The sequence below is a fragment of the Belonocnema kinseyi genome, chromosome 8 (assembly GCF_010883055.1).
Source record: "Belonocnema kinseyi isolate 2016_QV_RU_SX_M_011 chromosome 8, B_treatae_v1, whole genome shotgun sequence".
Classification (NCBI taxonomy): Eukaryota; Metazoa; Arthropoda; class Insecta; order Hymenoptera; family Cynipidae; genus Belonocnema; species Belonocnema kinseyi.
This window is the reverse complement of record NC_046664.1, coordinates 99583328-99601190: the sequence shown is the minus strand read 5'-3', so window position 1 is coordinate 99601190 and position 17863 is coordinate 99583328.

Below are 17863 nucleotides of genomic sequence, written 5' to 3'. Positions count from 1 at the left end.
TATAGTAGTTATTTAGTTATTTATTACTGTAGCTGTATATATACGTTTCAAAAACGCATTATCGAGTACCCCAAGAAGAAATTTAGCGTTGTTGACAAGATTTAATATGTGACGGGATTGGTGGAAATTCTATAATACTTGCGGCAACAGCTAGCTTGCAGCGCTTAGCACAGAATCCAATCCCAAATGCGATGGATTTATTTGAATGGGCTAAGGAACATTTAAATGAAACAGTGCTGCTTTTCAGTCTGAAAGAATATCATATAGATATGACCAACAAACTGAAAACTAGATTCACTAAAACAATTACAATTCCTGGCACATTAAAATACCACGCATTCATTCCAAACGTAAAGGGACAACTGCATTTAAGAAAAAAACTTCATTCACAACAGAACGCCATCTATTCTCGAAGACAGTTAAAAAGATCCAAGTTCATGGAAGCAAAAAAACTGCATAATCATTTCCGTCGCACAATTCGACCAACATTTTTATTGGAAAAAATCAAGCTTTCGTTTAAGAGTAATTAAAACAAATGAAAAGTACTAGAAGAGCAGAAATTGATAAAGAAACAATTTACATTTTAATTTGTTTTAAGAATTTTTTACCCAAAACAAAAGATTTCATATAATAAAAGGGCATGAAAAACCGTTCAGAAATAACTCATAGAAAATTCAATTCGTATTTGCAGAAAGGAATGTAGCATAATTTGGAAATATCTGTTTTGCCAGAGGGGAGTGAAAGTTTCAACCCCTGCAGTTCGGGGAGGGATGATAGTAAAAGTATAAATTATTGGGTGAGTTATTATCGTATGGGGACGGTAACTAACACTTGCGACCGCTAGGGTTGCTAATGCGCATAGAGATACACAAGGCTACGGTTACAACGGTTGTGACGTCTGCTATTCGAATTATATCAGTCCTTCATAACGCAACGTTGAAGTGGTAGTTTACCGCACTATTCTCGAAATACCAAGTGTACATGTGGCATTAGGGTGTAAAAATAAAGAAGCAAATAGTTTTCCAAATAACAAGAAACTAAGGAAAGTGTAGATAATGCACTATGTCTGCGTACAAGATATATAACCACTCACGGTGCTGCCCTCTAAGCTGAGCTTGACAAATCGCCGTCCCCATAGGTAAAAAAACTGTAAAAATTTGATGGCAATTGAAAGATATGAATTTTAAACTTGGGGCAGTTCTAATGGGGCTGTTCACTCAGAAATCAGGAAATCAGATTAACAATGATTGTCATCGGAATAGAGACTTCGTACAGTCCGTCCCCTGACGAGCCCCCTGCAACCACTGTATGTTAACGTTAGTTCACTAGTACGGTCAAGCGAAGCGAGGATTGGAGAATGCGCTGGGAGTCTTTCCAGCCTGTATTTACATGGCAAGCATAGGCAAAATTAGTTAGAAATGAACTTCATTTATATTATTCGTAATAAAAATTTGTATTATGCATCACATAATTGAAATTTCATATCTTTTTAAAATATTAAGAGTAATTTTAATTTTTAAAAATCGTTAAAATCTTTTTTCCAGTTGCAGGACATAAGAAAGGTTTCAATCGCAACACAGAGGAAATTAATTTAAATTATTTTTAAACTCAAGAAATAAAACAAAATTAGTTTCAAACTGATAACATAATTTTTAATAATAATATTGTAAAATTATATTTCATAAACAAAATTACTGTTATGAAATCTAAAATTTAATTATAAGTAAAAATTAAATAACAGATATTCTAATTTTATAGTAGGTTAAGGAATTGATTTAATGTGTAAGAAAATTGAAATAAGAGTAATGTCATATTCTGGTGCAAGTAAGCAATTTATTAACCACAGTATCCCTAAAAAAATAACAAATGGTTAATATGAATAAACTTCGTAAACTATAATAAATGTATTTACACTTCTTAAAACTTTAGGCCGTTTAAACTTCAGCAAATCGGTTACACTTTTTTAAAATAAGATTTCACCTTTTAGCTTTAATTTTTATTTCTTTAGCGAACTGTCTCATTCTAAGCGAGAAATAGTTCTTCATGGCGCACACAACGTCACAGCTGGGTTCAGCACAGGGACATTTAAATGTTTTGTTTGAAATGAAGCCGTTAATGAAAGGATCGAAACTTTTATTCCAACGGACATACTTTTTAATTCAAATTATAAAATTATAAATTAATTAAAATAATAGTTTCATTTAAACCGAAAAATCGAGAAGGTATATTTTTTTTATATTTCTACAATTTTTTTTTAATAAAGCTGTCGTTAAATTTTAAGATAAAATTTTCAATATTTTTTATTAAAATACATAGTTCTTATTTCATTTTTTATATTTCTGCTATAATTTTTTGAAATAAAGATATCGTTTCAGTTTAAGATAAAATAATCCATATTATTTATTAAAGAACATAGTTCTTACTTAAGGTTTTATATTTCTACAGTAATTTTTTTAAAATAAAGATATCGTTTTCATTTGAGATCAAATGTTTTATATTTTTGATTAAAATACATTGTTCATATTTAATTTTTAATATTTCTATGATAATTTGTTTGCAATAAATATATCGTTCCAGTTGAAGGTAAAATGTTCTAAAGATATGGTTCCATTTTAAGAAAATATGTTCGATATTTTTATTAAAATAGCTAGTTCTTATTTAATTTTTAATATTTATACAATTTTTTCAAATCAGGATATCGTTACACTTTAAGAGTAAATGTTCGACATTTTTTATTAGAATACATAGTTCTTATTTCATTTTTAATATTTATACAACTTTTTTAACTAAAATATTATTACAGATCAAGGGAACTGTTCTATATTTTTTAGTAAAATACAGTGTTTACTTCATTTTTGATATGTCAACAAAAGAATTTTTTAAATACAGATTTCGTTTCAGTTTAGGATAAAAGGTATACATGATAACTTCTGCATTTATTTGTTTTAATTAAACTATTATTTTGATTAATAAATCCTTTAAAAAATTTTAAATGTAATTTACCTTTACACTTTATCAAGATAAAAAAAACTGGTGGAACCGGCACTGCCATGGCGTGCGGTATCACTTATATTTTATATCTCACATAAAGCTCAAAAAAGATCTAAACATTAACTGTCAATTATTATAAATATAAACATGAATATTATTATTACCTTACAATTAAACAACAATCAATTATTTTAAATATAATTATCTTATATTTATACTTGCTACTCCCAGAAAAGAGTGACTCCATCCTCTACAAACGTTTTTCCCTTCCACAAAATATGTTGTTTAAAAAATATCTCTCGCATACGCCATGTCCGGGTTTCATTATAAAATTTTCCCTTAGGATAGATTTTTGCCACTCCTTTAGATTTTCTTTACCTTTTGGCACGTTAAAGAAATCTAATTTTTCAGAGTATCTGCCATAACCTGACTTGCATTCAGGGGCCATACTCCGCGTTCCTCACATTTTAATTATTTTATTTCTAAATTTAAAATTAATAATATTTCTTCATTCTTACACTTTGACTTGTAACAAAGACAACCGATTGTCATTGCGAAAATCATCGATCAAATTAATTTTCCAACATAATCTTTACTATTCTTTCCACATAAACATAGGCTGGAATAAGGATATTAGGCCGGAAAGACTGCCAGTGCCATCTGCTCTCCACGCTTCACTTGATCGTAGTAGTGAACTAACATCGATGCATCTAACATCTAACATCTAACTAACATCTAACATCTCACTAACATCGGTGATCTTCTTAGAGCATTCCTATGTTTAGTTTGTCATTCATAGTATTATTTATGATATTATTAAGTTCCTTCATGCTTTTATCTATTAGATCAGTGCTGTTAATATCCAAGTTTATTACAATTCGTGAATTTATGAGATCTTTACATTTTTTCCAGTCAGCTTCTTTATAATTAATAAATTTAAGATGATACCGAGATTCTATGTTTATGTGATCATCAATAAGAAGAATTAATACAGATTTATGGTCAGAGATTAATTCGCCGCGGTCATCTATTGTTTGCAAATTTGTTATGTTTTTGATAATAGCAAGATCAACTATACTTGGCTTGGCTATAGTATTGTATGGGTACGAAATAAAATTATCTGAATAGGCTAAAGCAAATGAATTTTGATTAATGTAATGATATATTATGTTTCCATTTTTATTATTGTTATGCAGTTTCAGCTTAAATGTTTGGCATTAAAATCAACCGCTATTATAACTCTACTACTTAGATTTAGGACATAGTTTAATTCCTTCGTACAGATACTAGTTTTGGGTGGAACATATATGAGACAAATTGTTATTTTCTTCTCCAGCTGGATGATAAGGGCTTCAAAGCTTATAATTTTATCAAGGTTATATTCAATACATGGATTATTATTTTTGACATAAAGGGCTACTCCCTCCGAGGAGTTTTTTAGAAATTCTATCTTTTCTGAAACATTTAAATCCCGGCAACATTATTCTTGATTTATTATCAAACATTGTTTCTCCCACCATGCGTATGTCTACGTCATATTTGTCAAGAAACAAGGCTTCTTCATGTTTTTTAGTTTCTAAACCACTGGCATTGCAGTGTACTATTTAAAGATTTTTCAACTATTGGATCTATCCATCGAGTTCAGCAGCAAGCTCGCTAATTATCTGTAGTCTTTGGAAATTATTATTGCACTAGAGTAATTTTTCTTTCAGTCATATAGCTAAAGTGGTTTTCCGTCAGGTTCTGCAGCCCTCTTTTTGTCGGGAGAAGTGGGAAGTTCTGAGACGTATTTCCATTGAAGACAGCAGTAGTTTCTCGTTGAGGGTGTTTTTGCTTCTGAGGATATCTTTTCAACGTCAGAAGTTGCACTTTTTGAAGTTTATTTTTGTAAGCTTCACAACCACTATAATTTACAGGGGGTTCCCTTTTACAGTTGACACATACTGGCTTCTGTTCACGTGGTTTTTACACTCCGCTGTGATATGACTTTCAAGGCACTTGACACGTCGGGGAGTTTCATAACAATTTTCAGTCCCAGGTCCAAACTTTTGGAACCTACAACACTGTGGAATTATTCTTGTTTTACTATTGAAAGAATTATATATTTATTATGATCCATTTCTTTTCCATAAGCTAAATAATTGTCTCTTCCTAAGGATTTCGTGAACATTTAATTCAAACAAATGTTAATTACACTGAAATAAATGTATAATTAAAATAAGTCGGCTAAAATATGAAATTAAGAAAATACTTTTTTTAACGAAATGCAAATTTTTGTATTTAGAAAGGTAATATTTTATTCTATCAAATAATTGTTCGAATTAATTAAGTGCAAATTGTTTATTCAAAAGACAATTTCTTCAAATGAGACATGATTTTTTTGCATCATAACAATAATGATTCAACTGGAGTAATTAAATTCTTAGTACAAAGACAATAAGCCCAAGAAATGCATTTCCTTGGTGCCAGGAGTTTTTTTCAGTGTTTTTTTAAATTAGATTCCCAGTGTTCCAAAATCAAAATAATAATTTGAAAGTTGTAACTGATAACGTTTACAATTCTACAACTTCAGCGATAAATTTAATGTTATTTATCGAGAGAAGTGTTTTAAATTGAAAATATTCAAAACACTATTCCTTGTGGGCGCAAGCTCCCCGGCTATGATGACTGCACTTTTCTTTTTTAATTTACTTGAAGGTTTAAAACTTGAAATAAAAGAATTTTTTTGCCTTAAATTAGAAGCAAATTGACCCAAAAACAAATTTAAAATATTATTAATTAAATTTATTATACTCATTGAACTCAAACATATACTTAAACATATATCTGAAAGAAGAAAAAGTACCTGAAGCTAAACATTGATCGATTATTATGCATTAACATTTATCATGATGTCTATTAATCTCTGAAAAGCCAGGGAAAAACTAAATCGCGTGAAGTAGAGGCACGCCTCTTTGTATAGAAAAAAAAGATAGTCGCTTTGAATATTGGGTCAGACAGTAGATTACGCACCCGGCTCCAAAGGTCTTCGTTAAGCTCGACCGAGCGTCAAATCTTAGTATATTTAATATATTGGTGCGTTTTGCGTGAAGCATCAATAAGTTCTTTTCAGTCGCTAATTCAAACATCCGACGCGTATAATTAATCTTGCAGCCGAATAACTCTATCTGTGTAAAAACTATATCCACGTCGTTTAAAATAAAATAGGCAAGAAGACGATGATTTTGTTTCAAGTGTTCTGTTTCTCTAAGTGTAATCGGCAAAATGGTCGACCACCCTTCAGTTATGGGCTACTTCATTTAATTAAACTACATTTTTTCAAATCATAGGTATTTTTCCTTTTTTTATCCTTGTTTGTCATTATTTTCTTTCATAAATTGATTACGAATATGTAAATGATGAGTATAATTATATGATAGACGGTTGAATTTCAGTACTGGAAGGTTACCACCGGGCCTTACTTGTCTATACACAATAAAATTTCCATTTAAATCAATATAAAAGACTTAAATTGTGAAAATTACCTATATATTACGTAATGTGATTTTCTTTTATTTATATTTCTGTTTCATGTTTAATTTAACGGCATTTTAGTCTTGTCTTTATTGGAATAACGAAAAAACGCATTTAGTAATATAAAAAAGGTCCATATCCTATAATAACTTTGTCATGCAGACCCATCATTGTGTTTTTCGTCCATCAATGTTAATTTCTTGAATACAGATCGGCCGTGATTTGGAAGAACACCGTTAACTGCATTTCGGATAAGTCCCTTGAGCCGCCTACCGTTCACTACTTTCAGGTGACATATCCAATTTGCAATTAACGGTGTTCTTCCAAATCACGGCAGAGATTATGCTCTACATACATTTAACTCTATATTAATAAAAATATCAGGGATTTAACCACAATTTTACGATCCGAGTGTAAGGCAAAATTGCAATACTAGTTTTGGAAATTGAAGTATCAATACGTGCATTGCTTGCCATATACGTATTGCAGTTTCGCTTTAAGATGTCGGTATTGTCTTTTTTCCTTACACTCACAGAATGTACCTTGCTATTATAATACGTAATGCACTCGACTTAGAACTTGGCCATTAGGGTTCGATTCCCCGTTTCTGCGAATTTCGATTTTTTAAACTTTCTTTCGCAATATAGCATAAGTTGTGTGGCAATAATAAAATACAATTGTCACAATATAACAATGCCAGCATTTGAAATATATAATATCGTGTATTTTAACGTTATCTTACGTCTCAGAAATAAACTTCCAATAGTACAGTAACATGGTATTTGAACCTTTAATCAATTTATCATCCATCTCTGTATTATAAGATCTTGTTTGATGCTTTTTAAAATAAAGATGAAACCATTTACAATTGTAACTTAGTAAAAAATAGTAACAAACTACAGAAAATTTAGATAAAGAGGACGCATTAGAGGGGTCAAACGTTGCTGGAAAATGGGCCTCGTGGTCCACTCTAAACTGTTCTTTTTGCCTTTCTTGCTTGTGACTTCTTATCGTGCCAAACCATAAACTGCGCAAATCCACTGATCTTCTAAGTGCCTCTCTCTCTCCCTTGGGCCGTCTTGTCCTGTATATCGGGAACCCGTATAGCGAGACTCCCGCACGGAGAAGAATGAATGGTCGAAGTTAGATGGTCACTCATTTCGACCATCCACGAAAGAGCAAATCACCAGGCGCGGAGGGCCAACCTAATTAGTTACCGTTGGCATGTTTATTTACAATGATTAAATGTGTAAATCAAATGTTCACAATAAATAATAAATATAAAGCGCATAAGAATATTAGAAATTATTGTAAATTCATATTTAAGATGAAAAAGATATTTCTTTCTTTGAAATTGAAATAGATGATTTATTTTTTAAGAGAAAATCTAACAAATAATGTAAATTTTACTTTACAAGTCTTTGTTGCGAGGAAAGAATGATTTTTAATAACCGTACTATTTTTATTTGCTGTACACAATGGCTTTTCACATTGAATCATTTAAAATAAGCGTGGCACCTTAACGAATCCGTTTGTCGACGCGATGCATGCATTGTGAAAGGATACGAGAATTGGCAGCACCATGGTTCAAGGCATTTTTGGAGTAAGTGAATGTCATTGAGCCTTTCAGCGTCATATTTGCTATTTATTGAACTTAAACATATTTTTAACGAGTTTAAACTGCTTTTTGATTTTTCAGACATGCGTGCAGAGTGATTCAAGTTTATTCATTTGAATGTTAAGCGTCACATTTGATGCTTAAAAGGGATTAAAGATAAAGACTGAGCGGGACGCTCAGCTATCAATTTCTTATCACCGTATCATTTCAAACTGAAAACGTGCGAAAATTTTAGCATTAATTGATGGTGCAGAGAGAAACAAGATCTGCGATATTGGTTTCGGAATTCACTCCAATGTTTGAAATCTTATAATTCCGTGCAGTATAGTGACGCCACGCCGTGTCATCAGCCTTTCGTGCTCCAAATATACCATCAAAGTGTACCGTTTTTGCATATCAAATTATGTGTCATGCACCTCGCTATCCACAAAGAATAAAAAATGCTTTCAAAATTTATGTATTTTATATCAATTTTCAGGTTTTATAGGTTCCACTTAATTTCATAATTGCCAGTCTCTTCTAAGAGAGACAGGAATAAGTAGGAAGAGGACAAAAAATCAAATGTAGGATAATCAAATCGACCTCTAAGATGACCAGGTCTACTGTTACAGGAGATCAAGTCGACTATGTGATATGATCAAATCGACCCTCTATGATGAGCGATCCGACCCTTTCTAATGTCCTATACTTGACCCTTCAATACAGTCTGTCTGCACTTCTAGATAGCTAAACTGACCTTCCATTTTTCTCTAAGCGTGTATGATCGAAACAAAAAATTTTCTATATTATGTTAAAATCTATTATATTACATGTATATTATAATAATTTAGGTACCTTAGTCCGGGACTTCTGTTTTAGACGAGAAATTTTCCCATTAAACATTTCATTGTGCCATATTTTTTCTTCATGAATATACATTTTTTTATTTTTGAAATACTTTTAAAATATTAAAAGGAAAAATACGCGTGTCTAACAAACAAATTTTTTATTAATAATACGAAAACTGCGTATCTTATCAAAAAATGTTCGTTAACAAATTCGTAGAACTTGCCTGGGTGAACAGTTTATATATTAAACATTTTATTTCATCTTATTTAGCTTTTACAAAAATTCGAATTTTTATTTCTTAACGCTATTTGCCAAGATTAATCGGGATTAATACAATGAAAACTAAAAACTTAAAAGCGTGTGTCTAAACTAAATCTGGTTGGAAACAATATTGAGTCATCTGAGAACCACGATTAAATGAAGCGATAAAATGCATCAAGCTCTGACCACATCATGTCTACATAAATGGGTGATAAGAAGAGTAAGAGTAACTGTTCGAGAATTACGGAAGGCTAAAGTGATTATCTGTCTTGTTTATTTCTCGATTATCGATAAATGGGTGAAGGTTGATGAACTCTAGATATTTTGTAATGATGTCTTTATCAGAGGAAGTTATGTAATATTTAACATCTAATTCTGAGAAAAATGAAATTTATAAATATATTTCGTTAATTATAAAATGCGTTCAAATATAAAACATTCAAAAAAGTAAGTAGAATATAATAATTATATCTTATAGTAAAGATTGACTAAAGTAAACCTAAAATAGAAATTAAGGACATTGTTCTTGTACACTGAAAAAAATTTTGCATTAAATGAAGTAGGTTAATTTACATGGCTAATTCTACTTGAAAGAAGCCAGTAATTTCTTATTACAAGGGACCGATTTTCTTGAATCAAGAAAATAATAGAATCAGGAAAACTATTTGAATCAAGAATATATTTACTCTAAGGAAAAAATTATTGAGTTAATTTGTTCCATTATACTCATTTGCATGAAGTTTAATAAAATATTGAATTAAGAATATTATATTCTCATGATAAGTAACTAAAACTCTAACAAAATGCTTCTTCGTCCAAGTAAATTTATATACTTATTTTGACCACTATTTTAATTGAAACGATATCCATGTTCTTGAGACGAGAAAATGAATGTATTCAGCGAAGAAATAATTTCTCTTGAATATTAATATTAATATGCTTGAATATTTTCCTCTAAATAATTATTAATTTGAAACGAAAGTCAGATTTACTTCGAAGTCCCCTACCGAGTGAGTCACGCCTACCCCGAAAGGGAAATGGCTTAATGGTGTAATAAATAATAATAATAATAATAATAATAATAATAATACCTATGCTATTAAGATAGAAACACATAAGTTTTTTCAACATAAGGACTGTAGACTTCATACAATAGACATCGCAGACATACTATGAAAATTAAAATATTGGTATAAATTAATTTACCTCTTACTGTACAAGTATCTTATTAAATATAATAATCGACAAGTTGTCATGGTATGAAGTTGGTTCTCTTCGCCGCTAACAATTATTTTGAAATTCAATAATATTGATCAAATTTAAAACATTGGTGGACATAATCAATTTTATTTATGCAAATGTAGATAGGAGTTTGCAACTTTGATAAACTACTAACTTTAGGCTGTCACACAAATCAAATCATTAATAAAACTATTTAAAAAATTATAAGTTTATTGAATCGTTAAGTTTTTGGTGGTAAGAATTAAAAATTTCTAAATAGATTTGAAAAAAGTGTTTTTAATTTTGAAATAATCATGCAAGACTCAAAAGTCATTTCATTTCTAAAATTATTAAATTTTTTAATTATTTTATTATTTTAAATTATTAAATTATTAAAATTATTAAAAGGTTTTGAATGTACTGCATCTATAATTTTTCTCGATGATTATTTGTATATGTATTAATCTACTTAAAATTAAACTATTTCGAATTTGTTTTACCGTGATTCGGCTAGATTAAAATTGATTTTTAAAAGGTTAAAAATGTTGTTATGTGAACCTTATTTAATTTAAATTAGAGCTGGAAGACATAGTTGTATTTTGTTTACACACAATTTTCGTGTGTTTCATAATAGCAGTTTGAAAATCACAAAAATGGCAAAATTCATGAAAGTTATAAGTAAAAAAATAGTTTTGAAAATATAAAATGATAATGTATTATTTTAATTTAAACTAAATAAGTTTTAGGCAACAGATTTTTTAACTTTACATTAATTTTGTCTTGATGAAAAACAAATTCCTTTATTAATCAGACATTTTTAAAATAATTTTTAATTTTATATTCTTACTTGCTATCTGAAATAGTTAATATCTTGTTTTATATGTTTATGTTATTAATTGGCAATACAATGCTTCCCGCGTACTGTATCGCGCATATAATCTTGCTGTTTTAAATAATTAAGTATAGATTTAGGTTTTTTTTGAATAAAATTAACAAAATTAAGTGTTTCAGTCAAAGAATTCGTTAATCATAGAAAATGTCTTGAACTACAAATGGTTAACATTTTGGCAATCACCCATATATTTACATAATTCTTTTTTATTATGTAAATAATAAAAAATAAATATATGACGGCATAAAACAAAGTTATAAGCTTTAAAAATTGCTTTAAAATACAATTAGTACATTTGCTTGATAATTTAAAAAAATGTTATGCGTTTTTAAAGCAAAATATTTAAGAAAAAAGAATTCAATAACATTTTTAAAAAGTTTATTAAGAATGCATTTCATTTTATAAAATAACAATTAAAAAATTGACAATTGAACATTTTTAAAATAAAATAATTGAGAATGCAAGGAGAAAACAAACAAATATTTTTCATCCGATTACAGAATTCTTGTTTCTACTGATTTCGAAGTATTTTTTATTTGAAAGAAAAATAAAGTATCGAGTACTTTTTTAAATAGGTCATATTTAAACTAGCGATCAATTTTTTCTACATATTTTAAATCATTTTGTAGGAATTATTATTTTAAATTAAAAACGGAGTTAAAAATTATTATACAATAATTAAATAAATTGAAAACTGTGCGATTTACAAACGTTTTTAATTATCAGAAAATATTTATTTGTCACTGCGGTTATTAAATCGTTTTTCAACTCAAAAGTTCTTAATTTTTTATATGCTTTAGTTAGTTTTTAAGGAAATGAAATTTTTAAAGAAAAAAATATTGGGCCCTTTGTAAAATAAGTGAAGTTAAATTATTTGTTGCATATTTTTAATTGTTGTTTTTGGCGTTTTATATATTTGAAAACAACAAGTATTAAATACCCTGTTAAATAAGTGAAACTTGCTTCGCTTTTTCACATATTTTAAATTATTGTTTAAGAAATGTTATTTTCCATTAAAAATTAAGTAAGAGAGTATTATATACAATGAGAGTTGGATAAATTGAAAACTGCGCATTTTATGGAGAATTTTTGTTCATTGTTCATTATTTTGAGATATTTTATAATATTTTTAAATATATTAAGAAAAAAAGCAGCGAGCCTTTATTGAAATAAGTAAAATTCAATTCTAAAATGTTTCTAAATAAAAAATGGTATATTAAAGTTGAGTTCAACAGCTTTTAGTTTGAAGTTGGTTGAGGCTCACCATACGACTTGGCACGGCCCTGCCTTGAAATTCTTACCCAAGATTTTGTCACCGAGATCTAATTGCTTCAATAGAGAAGTCGGTAGAGCGCGCGGTTAGGACACACACTAGTTTTGGGTAGTTTAGGTAGGGTTCAATCCTCGGCGAGTGCGATTTTTCAATGCGTCTACGCGTACAATTTGTAAGTAAAACAGTCTGCGCGAATTACGTATTTTAATCGTTTAAAAAATGAAGATTATATAACAATAATTTCGAAAAAAAATTTTTTCGTTGAGAAATAGTGTTCAGTTGAGGCAATAGTCTATTGATCCGATACTGCATATTCTTAGATTAAGAAAATATATGCTTAAAGTGTATCAGAAATGATTTCTTGGAAGTAAACTATGTTCTGCGTTTGAATACATCTCTATATGACGTAACACAATAAAATTTAGAATAATAAAATGCGATATTCTACGAGTATCTAAGAATACATTTTCTCAGATTAAGAAAATGTACGCTTGTTCCAAGCATACGGTAACAAGTATTTATTTATTTGGAACACACTCATATTCTATCGTCCCCATTTGTACGTGCGATTGACTTGAATCAAGTAACATTTACTTGATTCAAGAGCAATTTTTTGTCAGTATACATGCATAACATGCATAACGTAAATCGTGGAATTTTTATATTTCCTTCAAAATACCGTTGACTAAAACGTAAGATATATTTTCAGCGCGTTAGAGAATGGAAGTTGTGACGTCATCATAAATCGGTTTGAAATGTAGGCTATAACTACCGTTGCTTTCCTGGCGGAGGCGAGCGTCGGTGTTAGCTTGACAGCAGTTCGAAGTGAACGTAGGGTCACTGTGACCCTAGTATGACTGAAGTGTACTCTGTGTAGCATTACAAGTGTTTTTTTATGAAAAAAGTTAGAAAAGTTTAATTAAAGTGTTTTTAAAATATGGATTTAGTTTTTTCTTGAAAGCTTTAATAAACTTATAATTTATCAGGTGCCCGATGTGCGATGAACATCGTCTGTACATGTGTGCCAATTGCGCAAGAACGGATTAATTGCACTTATCCACTTGAGTAAGATTATGTTTTTATTAAACTACTTCTAATTTTTTGACGCTTAAAAGCTCTGCACTTTATAAAAATCAATAAACTTTAATAAAGTATGGATTTTATCTATGAAAATGCCTTGATTTTTATTCAATAAAAGGCCCTTCTCCAGTACGCGAAATAAATAACTTTTTTTAATAATCTATTAAGGAACTAATTTTTACGCTAAAGTATCATATTTTTACATTGAAACCGTATATTGACAGCTCAAGTTATTAAAGATTTAAAAAGTTGTGATTTTTTAGAAAAATGACATGAAAAAACAAAGAAAAAACAATTTTTACCGATTTGAAAAAAATACAAATAATGAACGTAGCAACTTTAATGGCACCTGATCAAAAATTTCGCAGGGTCACAGTGACCCAGAATGACTTATTAAATCAAAAAGGGAAATATGACTTTCTATTGTGTGTGTGTGTGTGTGTGTGTGTGTCTGTTTATGTATGTGTGTGCATATATATATATATATATATATATATATATATATTTTCACATACTTTCAGATATAATCGAGATTACATTTTTTTGCCATTGTTATTGCGTTTTTTAGCCATCAAAATTTTTTGCCGTTGCTTAACTGTCACCACGTGGAGGTAAACGCTATTCAAAGAGTCTTTTTTATATTCGTTTTAACTGCATAATTAATGTAGTATTTATAAAGAAATTTGCATTTAAACATTTTTTTAAAGTTTTAATGCGCTATTTTGGATCCGCCAACTTGAATTTCGAAAAAAGAGCCAATGGCATTTTAAAGAGAATATACAAATTCCACGATTTATATCATTTGCGATTTTCGGGCTCTACTTCTTTGTGTTTAACATTCGAAGGTTTTAAACTATCGAAAATGATGTTTCGCTATTTTTTTAGACCGGCTAAGTAAAAAATTAGAGCATTAAAAGTTCACGAAAATTTTTGAAATATGGGACAAAACGGGTTATAACTTATATTATGGGTTAACTCATATCTTCACATTTATAGTAAGCATTGCCTGTATCTTAATAACAATGTGTTTCCTTCCACTACCGACTTAAATGAAATATTATTGAAAATATAATAACATCATCTGTGTTTTATAGTGTAACTTTAGTGCTAAACAATTATTTTTTGAATTCTGGCTCTACTATTCTATATTTTTCTCTGTACTTTTAAATCTTTTTTACTTGGACAAAGTTTAAAGGTTTATTACGATTTATTTCAATTTAAATTGACAAACCATTAATCGGGTTAACAAAGCAAAAAAGAGTTTGCATGGTCCATGAACTCATAATAGTTTGCTTTCAGCAAGAATAAACAAAAGTGATCAGCATTAAGCATCCATGGTGTTCATACAAAACCACACGAGCACATACGCGCGCGCGCGTGTTTGGGCGTGTATGTGCGTGTAATATTACGCATGCCTTGAAACGTAAGCCTTACAATTGCCGTAATTCATCGTCAGTATATAAATAAAATTTTCTCATTGAAACAAGTGCTATTATTCGTGAAACCGTGCATCTTCATTATCTGGGATGCATTTTGTTTATAAATATCGACGAAGGCTTGATGGGTATTCTATACGAGAAACTATTTCTGCACAGACAATATATAGAGGCTTTCACATCTGGTTGATATTGAATATTCATCTGGTTAAATGAACATGGCTCTAGAGATTCATTATAAACAATTTTAAAAAATAGCACGATTTTATTAACCTTTTGGAAATTAAGTTTCTTTGATTACACTACTTAATGGAGATAATTGAATTCTCACAAGATGGAAAAATCTAATATTAAATCTTTAAAGAATGCTTTTAGGATCAAGTATTTTTAGTTATGAAGCATTTAAGTATAAATACATAAATTAAATATACCAAGTCAGAAATCAATCTACGTTTAGTAGTAAAAGATACGATAATCTAGAGAGCCCTTTTTGACTAAGACAGACCTGAATAATCAAAAATAGAATCGACTGGTCTCATTGGAGATCATCACTTAACAAATTATACGTTTTTTATTTTTTATATTTTTTTTATATTTTATATTTTATCAAATTATGCGTGTCTTTCCACAAGAAAAGATACCACTTTTTCGATCGTAGCTTAGGAGATAATTGTGTTTTTGTGACCAAAGATCTAAAGTATCGCATTGGCAGTTTGATGGGAAATCACACTCAAAGGTGTGTTCTACCTGGTTACAGTACCCTCATGTCACAGACTTGACCGAAAATGGGTAACTTTTGCGTTTGAACAATGTAACACGTACGCTTAAGCAGGATAATCCATAAATTACGTAACTTTTGGGGGAGGGGTCTAGTCTAGTGTTACATAATCGGCCAAAAACTACAATAATTTATGGAAGGCTCCTTATGGCAATGGCCAACTTTAGAAGCGCTTTTATCGATTAACGGGCTTTCAATATTGTAACTTCAAAAGAGCCCTGATGACTCAATCAATTGCCGAAGTGGTTCATTCTGGGCTTCAAATTGCCGACACATTATCTGGCTGTATGCCTACATACCGACAAATTAGTACTTCTCCTTATGGAGTGACACATATAATAAAGAAAAAATATATCAGTGACATATAGTGTAAGCTGAGCAATTTGGAGAATGCATATTAGAATCCGTCGTGTCCTTGAGTGACATAATTATTATTGTTCCAGGACGAACGTTGGGAGATGAACAATGCAATCCATTCTGAAACTTCTTGGCTCTCGGGCCTCCGTTCCTCTCTCGGTTCTCGAGCTTTCGCGAGGTGCGAGAACCGGCAACGTCAGCCCCTCATTTCGACGGAGCACCACATCAGTTGAAGCCGGCGATGGAAGCGAGAAGGCTATTTCCGGGTTCTAGTGTGTGGAACAAGAAGAGCGAGTGAGCGAAAGAGAAAGAGTGAGGAAGAAGGAGGATAGTAACAGAGAGTGAGAAGAGGCGCGTACGTGTGAGTTACTCTATGCATGCCGAGCACGTGAAAGTGAGTCTACGAGAGCTTTTGGTATTGTAGCAGAGTGAGAGAGCGAGTGAAAGAGCATGAAAGAGAGGGAAAACGCGAGTGCGAGAGGTCCGAGTGTGAGACGAAGAGGCCATGAGTCTGGCGGGAAAAATCAATAGTGGCGAGCCGGCAAACCCAACCCATGTAACCCTCTCTTCTCTCACTCCCTCGCACTGCTTCCCTTTATATCTCTTTCTCTCTGTTTTTGTTCCCTCACATCCCTCTCGCTCTCATCGTTCTTACTCCCTGCACCACTATCTTCTTCTTTCTCTTTCACTATTTAAATTCTTCTTCTTTCTTCATCAATCCTTTATTTTCTCTCTCATCCCCACCCCCACTCTTCACTCTTCCTCTCTCCCTTTATTCCATTTCTTTTTTTCTCTTACAGCTCTCGCTATTGCACTGAGTAGTAAGACCTTTTATTCACCTCTCTTGCTCCTTCACAGTCACTGCACTGTCTTCCTTTCTTAATCTTCCTCATTCTCTCTCCTCTCTTTTTTATTCCATTTCTTTTCCTACACTCGTCTTTACTTTCCTCAGGGTCGAACCCGAGGCCGCGAGTCCACACAACCGCGTAAACGGACCAAGTCTAAACCTCTGCACCCTAGAAAACCTTGGCCAACCTGCGAGCAACTGCAAAAATCGCTGAACCTTAACTAATCCAGGGCAGTTCCAATATTACAGAAAAATCCCAAATCTTATTCTGCTTTTGATGTCCATAAAGAAAAAAGGAAATCAGGAAAAAAATGAACTGCAACTTTTATCAAAGAAAGAAAATTAATTTGTTTTTATTGATAGGACAGTAGATCATCTAACTCTAACTCTTGATAATTAGAAGGTTTTATACCTAGAGTACGAACAAAATTATAAATAAAATCTAATTTATTATTGCGGACAATTTTTCAGGGTTGCGAAAATTTGTTAAAGAAAGAACTATTTACTTGAATATGGGCCTTGATACAGGGGGTAACCACCAATTTTCTCACAAATAATACCGTTATTTTTAATGTTCTTAGAATTATTAACATTGCATTTAACTACTTTTTTTAAATTTCAAAGTATAAAATGTTAAGTTTTTAATTTCACAACTGACAACACATTATTGGGCATTCGAAATTAATTTAATTTTCCAAAGTGAAAAATTTCAAAAGCAACTAATTTGATTAATACGTATATCAAATTCACCCGCCCACTCATAGAACA